This window comes from Podarcis tiliguerta (assembly GCF_965153285.1).
Source record: "Podarcis tiliguerta genome assembly, chromosome: 3".
Lineage (NCBI taxonomy): Eukaryota > Metazoa > Chordata > Lepidosauria > Squamata > Lacertidae > Podarcis > Podarcis tiliguerta.
The window spans coordinates 30,777,223-30,785,341 of NC_139536.1; the positions used below are offsets into that span (position 1 = coordinate 30,777,223).

The following is an 8,119-nucleotide window of genomic DNA, read 5'->3' on the forward strand; positions in this document are numbered from 1 at the left end:
TGTTGGTTTCTGTTTTCCTTCACTGTGCAGCGAAAGGGCTTGTCACGAGACAGGTGTTTACATTCCACAGTCTGTACTGTACTGTTGGAGTTTCTCACGGGAAAGGGAGACTGGATGTGACGTACACTGGTTTCCTGTTTTTCACTGTGTTTGTTTCTCTCCAAGCTGTCGAGGAGAGAGGATGCTTTTCTGCTCCGGCAGAGGCAAGATGTCTTTCTGTAATATAACTGCTTTGAACTGTAAATAAAGCAACCAAGAGTATGCAGCACGTACTCCTCATCCTTCCGCTGGGCACGGAACTCTGCTTTAACTAACAGTATGGACCTCCGGAACGAATTAAGTACTTACCCCGAGGTACCACTGTACACAAATTCACATACTGTATAGCCAAAATTTACCTGGTTGCTTTCTGGCGGGAAGGGTGGCAGGATGAAGTCCCACACAGAAGCCCTCTCAGTATCTCCATTATCTCTCCTTCACTCCTCCACACATGGCAGTTGCATACTGCTTTCCCTCCTCTTTGGGGTATTGCAGTGAGAGTCAGGAGCAGCAACCCAGTTCCCTTACTGATGACCATGACAGTGGGGTGATCAGCTTTGATGGCGGTGGCAGCCTTCTGGGCAATGGTTGCAGTGGAGGAGGAGGAGAGACAAAGGTGGAAGGGAGGAGACAGGGATGCAAACAGAAGTGCCAGCTCCATCCATTCTAGCCTTTTTCTTTAGCCTGCATCTCTCTCTGCCGCCGCCCTCCTCCTCCTCCCTTCCACCTTTGTCTCTCCCACACCACAACTTCCCTGCTGGTTGCCGCAGCCAAGGGAGCTGGCACTGGGGCCCCCTGGAGAGAAACAAAATACTGAAAGCTACAAGCTGGAGTTGAGCACATGTAATTGATTCAGCGCAAGTTAAATGCGCATGTGATGCGACAACACTGTATATAGCTCATGGAATGGCATGGATAACGAACTCTGTCCCTTGGGTCACCATTTGGTATCTGACTCCAAACCCATCATTTTGCACTTTGGATTGGTGAATCTTGAAAGAGTTCTAGTAAACAAAAACAAGTTGGATCCCTCAACCCCGACATCTGCACACGCTTGCTCTGTAAGACAACGGAATTGCACAAGCCACTACTTTTTATCAGGACAGAATATACAGTATATTGCCTGCAACATTGTTATCAAGCGTGCGAATGCAAATTCCCTCGGAATGGTTTAATAATTTGAAAGCAAAGGTCCTTTGGAGAACCTACTAGCCAAGGTTTTGTTTTTAAATGAAGAAGTTGGGGATCAAACCTAGGCCTTCAGCATGCGACTTATGTGCCCTACACCTATGCTTCCACATTTTCACTCATTATAATGAATGCTTCACTGCTCAATAGCAGATGTAGCAAACGACAGCCTCCCTCACAAATTTGGAGGTGAAGAACTGAGCAGCAGTTGGGTAGCAATCCCCAGTTCCACAACACGATTGCTTCACTTAAGACAAAAGTCACAATCCTGGACTTAGCTCAGCATGACAGCATGAAGACCAAGTGTCTAAGGCCTTCCAGAAGTAATTGCAGGGCAAAACATTTTATTATTCTTATTGTTAAATCTGTATACTGCCCTTCATCTGTAGATCTCAGGGAGGTTCACAAAATCAAAATACAATATGAAAACACAAAATACATAATAAAAACAAACAGAAAACACCCACAAACTAATAACCACCCACAAACAGATTTAAAAGTGTATATATAGGAAGTTAACCAGCCCAAAGCCTGCTTGAAAATGAATGTTTATCCCTCTTATGTCAAAGGGAAACACTTTTGCACAAACCATGGTGTTGAGTATCCCCACTATATGTTTGTGTGTGCTCGAATGCATACACATGCACACACACACACACACACACACACACACATTTTATTTTTAAAAAGAACTTGTTTTGGTATAGCTCCAGACCAGCAAGACAGTCAGACAGACATTTATTTAATTTGTACATCACTCTTCATCCGAAGATCACAGGGTGGTTCACAACATAAAAATATGACATGAGAACACAGAATACACAAGACAAAAACAAACCAATACCCCCTCCCAAAAACACATTTAAAAGGCTATAGAATGTTTAATCAGCCAAAAGCCTGGTTATAGAAAACTGTTTTTGCCTGGTGCCTAAAGATATGTAATGAAGGTGCCAGGCAAACATCCCTGGGGAGAGTGTTGCTTCATGCTAACCACAATTTAGTACAAACTATGGTATAAGTTGATAAACCATTGGTCTAATCATGTTTACAGTGCTTGTCTGCTTTTTCTGCCTTCCCATCTCCACAATGAAGCAGTTTTTCGAAGTAGAAAATTTGCCTCAACTGCAATTTGTCAATTCGACATTATGCCAAACCAACCATGTTTTTCAAACCCACTTCAACACATGGATTTCAATTCCAGTTTGCAACTATAGTTCTTCAATTCAGCTAAAATAAGGTAAGTCAGAGGTACCCATGTTTGACTTTATGTCTGAGCTTCTTCCAACGTCCACAATTTTTTGACTGGAATTTGTAACCAAGCCAAGAACTGTTGCCAGATTGTTGGCCCTATACCAACAGCAGCTGCAAAGAAGACCTCTGCACCCCTCTTTCCTGCTTGAAAACATCGAGCCAAGCTTGACCTGGGCTACTGTTCTGCATGGGTCCTGTATCTCTGCACAGCAGCAAAAGCATCCCTCCCTCTCTTGCTCCAGAGTAGAAAATGGAATCAGTGGGGCTCTGGACACTTTGCCAAACACCCAAACATGGACATAGGAAGGAAGCAGGATGACCAGAAACCTGCCAGACAATCCCCACCCACCTCTTTATCTGCAGCGCTGCAAGTATGTGAAGAAGTCTTGCTCATCATGCTCACCCAACAGCAATTCACTATGGTGAATAAAACTGCCAGGGCCTGTTTCATTGGACATTCATCACATCTGAATCAACGTTTGACTAGCACTGCAACCCAGATTTGATCCTGGGGTTCATTTATCAAGGTGTGGTTGGAATTTATGACTGAACACAGACAATGTCAAGGTGACACTGAAGTTTTACCAGTACAGTTGAATTTGAACTTTTATGGCCATGCACTCCTGAAAAATCATAGATAATTCACCGATGAGAGCATATGCTTACATACAGTCATACCTCGGGTTAAAGACGCTTCAGGTTAAATCTTTTCAGGTTGCATCCTGCGATGATCTGGAAGTAACGGAACGGGTTACTTCCAGGTTTTGCCGCTCACGCAGACGCTCAAAATGACGTCATGCGCAGAAGCGGCGAATCGTGACCCACGCACGTGTGCAGACATGGGTTGCGTTCCTCTCAGGTTGCAAACGGGGCTCTGGAACGGATCCCGTTCGCAACCAGAGGTACCACTGTATGTATGTATGTATGTATGTATGTACGTATGTATGTATTTATTTATTTATTTTACATATGGCGCATGTAAGACGCTAATTCAGTATGTCACATCGACTTAAAAGGGCATCAGACAGCTGAGCAGTAAAAAACATCTGCATCAAACATTGTGGATCCAACATCGCCGTGGACTCAACAAATGGGTTAAAGCTCTTCCTAGGAAGATATCGTTAGTCTGTATCTCTGTCCCCTGCATGTCACATTTCTGAAAAAAATCAACGGGCACACTTCCCTCAGAGGCTAACAGGGGGAAAGGGCCATAGTTCAGTGGTGGAGCAACTGCTTTGCATGTAGAATGTGTCACATTCAATTTCTAGCCTATCCAGGCAGGACTGAGTGAGAGCCCAGACGGAAAAACTCTAGAGAATCACTGCCAATCAGTATACACAATTCTGAACTAGATGGTCTGATTCAGTATGAGGTAGCTTCCTAAATGTCTATAATCGTATAAAAGAAAATCCTAAAGTGGGAAACGATGACTGAAAACAGCAGGGCCATTCAAGTCAAACATTTAACCCACAATTGAACCAAAAGGAAATGTGTCTAGGATCTGCACTGGATTCAGACATGTTCAACTATTCATCCTAATAATATGGGGGGAAACAAGACAACACTCTTGTACTCTCAACCACTGTGAGGTAAACCTATTTTCCCCAGGAACAAGCAACACTGACATTTCCCCAAGTTGAAATTTGATTTTTCAGTTTGTGGTATGACTATAGTCATGCCAATAATATGTTCGACACACTTTGAGTTTATATTGTTTGTACTGTTGTCACCCTCTGGTAAGGTCTTCTCTCCTTTTATCAGACGTTGCATTAAAGCTTGGTAAAAATGTATAAACATAAATTACATTTCTAAAATAACATGAAGCATCTTGGTGTCTCAGATTGTTCTAAAGTAACTGAAAATACTTTCTTTGGAAAAAACACAGGAAGTTTGTTTTCTTGCTAATGTGCTGAATTTACTGCTTTTGATACTACCAATGATTTCATATTTACATATTAGCAAAAACTTATTTTTACTTTCAGCTGAAATTTCACATTATGGATGTGCACATCTGCAAGGAAATGGATATCTAATAAATGATCTCAAAAATTCTGCGTGACCTTTAGAAAATTCTCTCTCCCCATTACCCCTCCCCACAATGAAATGTAGGAATACTTGAAGTTACCAATCTATAAAAACACCACAGTGAAACATTACACCAAAAACACCTTCCTTTGTTTTACAGAAGTGACCTGGTTCACACATTACACTAAATCATTGGTTCCCAAAGTGGATAGTACCACCCCTTGGGAAGCAGTGGGATTGCCTAGGACAGTGGTTTTCAACCAGTGTGTCGTGGCACCCTGGGGTGCCTTGAATGATGGTCAGGGATGTCAGGGGCAACACTGGCCTCTGTCCCTCTTTCCTTCCCTCCCTCCTTCTGATGCCCTCTTGTGTCTCTGCCTCCTAAAGGCTTGCACGGTTTTTTGTTGCAGCAGCCCTGGCTACAAGCTCCCCAGGCGAATGGTCTCTGTGGAGCTGGCCAGGGGGTGCTTTCCAGGCCCCTGTAGGGCAGTGTGAGGAGGCAACTCTCTTTGGGGCGGGGGGGGGGGGGGGCAGCCCAGAGACCAAGGGCGGCAGCAGTGGCTGCCTGGAGGACTTCCAAGGAGAGTGAAGAAACTGAGGGAACACTCCACAAGGGAGGGTGTTTGAAAAGCGGTGAAGGGCTGCCGGCTCTGCAGGCAAAGGGTGACATAATCTGGCTCCTGAGCCCCACGGGGTGCCGCAGAAAGAATGTAGTTGGTCAAGGGAGCCGTGGACCCAAAAATGTGGACCCCCCCCTCTGACCCTGGGGGTGCTAAGAGGCAAGGGGGCAGCAGGGAGGTGCTGGACACATAAATGACTTTAAGACTTTGAAAATCTGGCATCCCTGGATCAAGTTCACCAATTTTGATGAATTAAGCTAGATAGTTTTAATTGGATTTTTAATAAATGTGTCATTAATTGCTACTGTTTTGAATTCTTTTTGTGTCGTTCTCTTCCTTAGTGGGTAGTGCAAACCACTACTCTGCATAATGCTTTTTATAGGGTTGAATAGGGGGTGATGCCCTAGAATTTGCTCTTGGGGTTCCCCATACCCTCTGAAATAGAATTGTGGGTGGTGTGAAAGGGGAGGGGAGGATACGTTATCCTTGAAGTCATTCCACATGTGCAATGATTTAGCTGAATATAGCCCAAAGGCTTAATATGAACAAGCAGTGTGCTGATTAAATTGTGTCATTCTTTCTCCCATTTCCTTTTATGCTCTTGGGAACAAACCATAGTCTGGTTTGTTGAGTTATCTGAACCCAAACTTGCAGTTTCTTGTCCCCAAACAAATCATAAGTGGCAAGTCAAGAACAAACCTTGGCTTCTGCCTTATGATTATTTGGAAATACACAAATCACAAGTCCAGGTCCAGATGACACAATAAGCCATACCAGGTACAAGAGTGGGGGAGGAGTGAAGCAGCAACTTTGACACTGCTTGTCCATGATCAGAAAACAAATAACAAACTGTGGTCCAGGCTTCAGACTGCGGTTTCTTTGGAGTGAAACCAGAATGTAGCTCATACACAGAATCATTTGCTTATCTGCAGATTGTGGCTAAGTGTGGCATCTGACTTAACCACTAGTGAGGAAAGCAGAAGGAGGGGAAATGTTTCAGAAACCATACTCAAACTCAAGCTTTGGTTTTATCACATTTCAAATGACAAAGTAAGAAAAATCCCTGGACATTTTATATAAAATGATACATATATCTTCAAGATGGCCCATTATTGGTTCATTCAAGTAACACCACTTAATGAACCTGAGTCCAACGGAAGTAATACATATGTTCTGTACCCAGATAGAATGAAAAATTCTACATTGCTTTTTTATTGCTGAAATGCTTCTCTTTTGTATAGCCTCTGTATTGCCTAGATCCATATTATAACCAAGTTTTCATACATGTTATTAGTTGCATAAATGCACTAAAACATCTAAATTACTTACTATTTCAACATGTGCAAAAGCTCACAATGGTCTACAGCACTTGATCGCTCAGATAACTAAAGCTAAAAGAACCCAGCTATTCATATAGACTGCTTTACAAATACTTCAGATTTGACTCAAACATGTTATCCCACCACTCTGCAGTACTTGTTCATACTCAGAGACCTTATTACTTAAAGGTATTGAATATCACCAACATTAGGCATAACCATTTTCAAAGGCACCAACAGTAATTGTTGCAAAGGAACTGAATTTAAAACACCAATGGCATATCTAACTCCTTGACTGCGTACATTCATGCCTGTGGTCAAAATCACTAAAAATATTCAATGTTTCACCATACTGGAAGATGAATAATCTTCCCAACACTTCACACAATACAACATTTACCAAGATGGCAAAGTGGAGGGAGGTCACCCACCTGACTGGCCTACTTGTCTAAGTGCCCACAGCAATGCATCTCCTTGACTTCGTTTCATTTTTTCAGAATCCTAAGCAACCAAGAGGAGAGGAGAGAAAGACTATATACTCTTTTCTTGTACTGTCTTCACAATCCTTCCAGAGTAGATCAATGAGAGGAGACTGAGAATCAGGAGTCCTCCTGCCCCAATTCCCATGGTGACTTGCAGTTCTAAACCAGAGCAAAACCAAAGTTGCCACATTACATATCTGTACTGAATAGAAATAGTGGTTTCACTACTTCCTGGGAAAACACGCAATCCATACTTCTGCGAATTCATGGCACTGGCTTAATAGGACCATGCCACAGAAGATGTTCTTGTAAATGCTAACAGAATTAATGAGGCTTTAAAACAGCTGTTCTTGTTTTGTTTCATACATATTAACTTGCCATTATATAATTATATTAACTTACATTTATAATATTGCATTGCTATTATATTAAATTACATTTCAAAGCCATTATTTGTACCTGAATATAGTTATAGCAGCACCTATTGTTTCAAACTGGTATTATCAACCCATTACGAACAATAGGCCACAAAACTTGAATACCTCTTAAAGATACAGCAGGGACATAAAGTCACTACTAAACAGTTATGTTCTGGCTAGGATAAATTCTATGCTCATAATAATAAATTAGCCAATAGATCACGGAATACTTTTTTAAAGTATGTGTTTTAAATAGTAACAAACTTGTTTGCTCCCCCTTCATGTACTTGCTTAGTTAAAACATTTCGTGTGCATTAAGGACCTTAATACTTGCAATAAAAATCCAAAGAATGCACGTTCTAGTCTTTAAAAAGTATTGAAAATATTAAAGTTTAAGAAAACTAATTGTGAAAGTTTTGTTGTAAGTAGTTTGTACAGTAAAATGAGTGACTGATAAATCAAGGGCAGCCAATTTAGCATACTAATGCCCTCACTTCTGAAGAAATGTTTGCCAGGAATACAGCTTACTTCAGCTAGCTGACATAAGTTTAAATACATAGTAGCCCATCAACACCAACACTAGAACACATATCAATACATATTTTTGCCATGTGTTCAACACATTACAGACATACCCTACAATTAATGGGAGGCACTTTTAAAAGGGTTTCAGTGTGTCCACAAAAGAACTCACAACCATGCAACTATCCTTAAAAAACACAATCTGTAGTATCTGGGTATTCTAAGACACAATCAAATGCAAACAAAAGTTGTAG

The 8,119-nt window shown here is 41.7% G+C and overlaps 1 protein-coding gene across 11 annotated transcripts in view; it reads right to left on the minus strand.

The window, feature by feature from the left end:
* The window catches only part of ENAH (ENAH actin regulator), a 146,482-nt gene that overhangs the window by 66,649 nt on the left and 71,714 nt on the right, over positions 1–8,119 (minus strand). The window contains exon 1 of one of the 11 annotated variants that reach the window (XM_083434436.1): positions 6,874–6,938. The exons of the other annotated variants lie outside the window; for them this stretch is intronic. The gene's annotated coding sequence lies outside the window, so the exon portion shown is untranslated. Of the gene's footprint in view, positions 1–6,873; positions 6,939–8,119 lie in introns of those variants that run through there. 11 annotated transcript variants of the gene reach the window in all.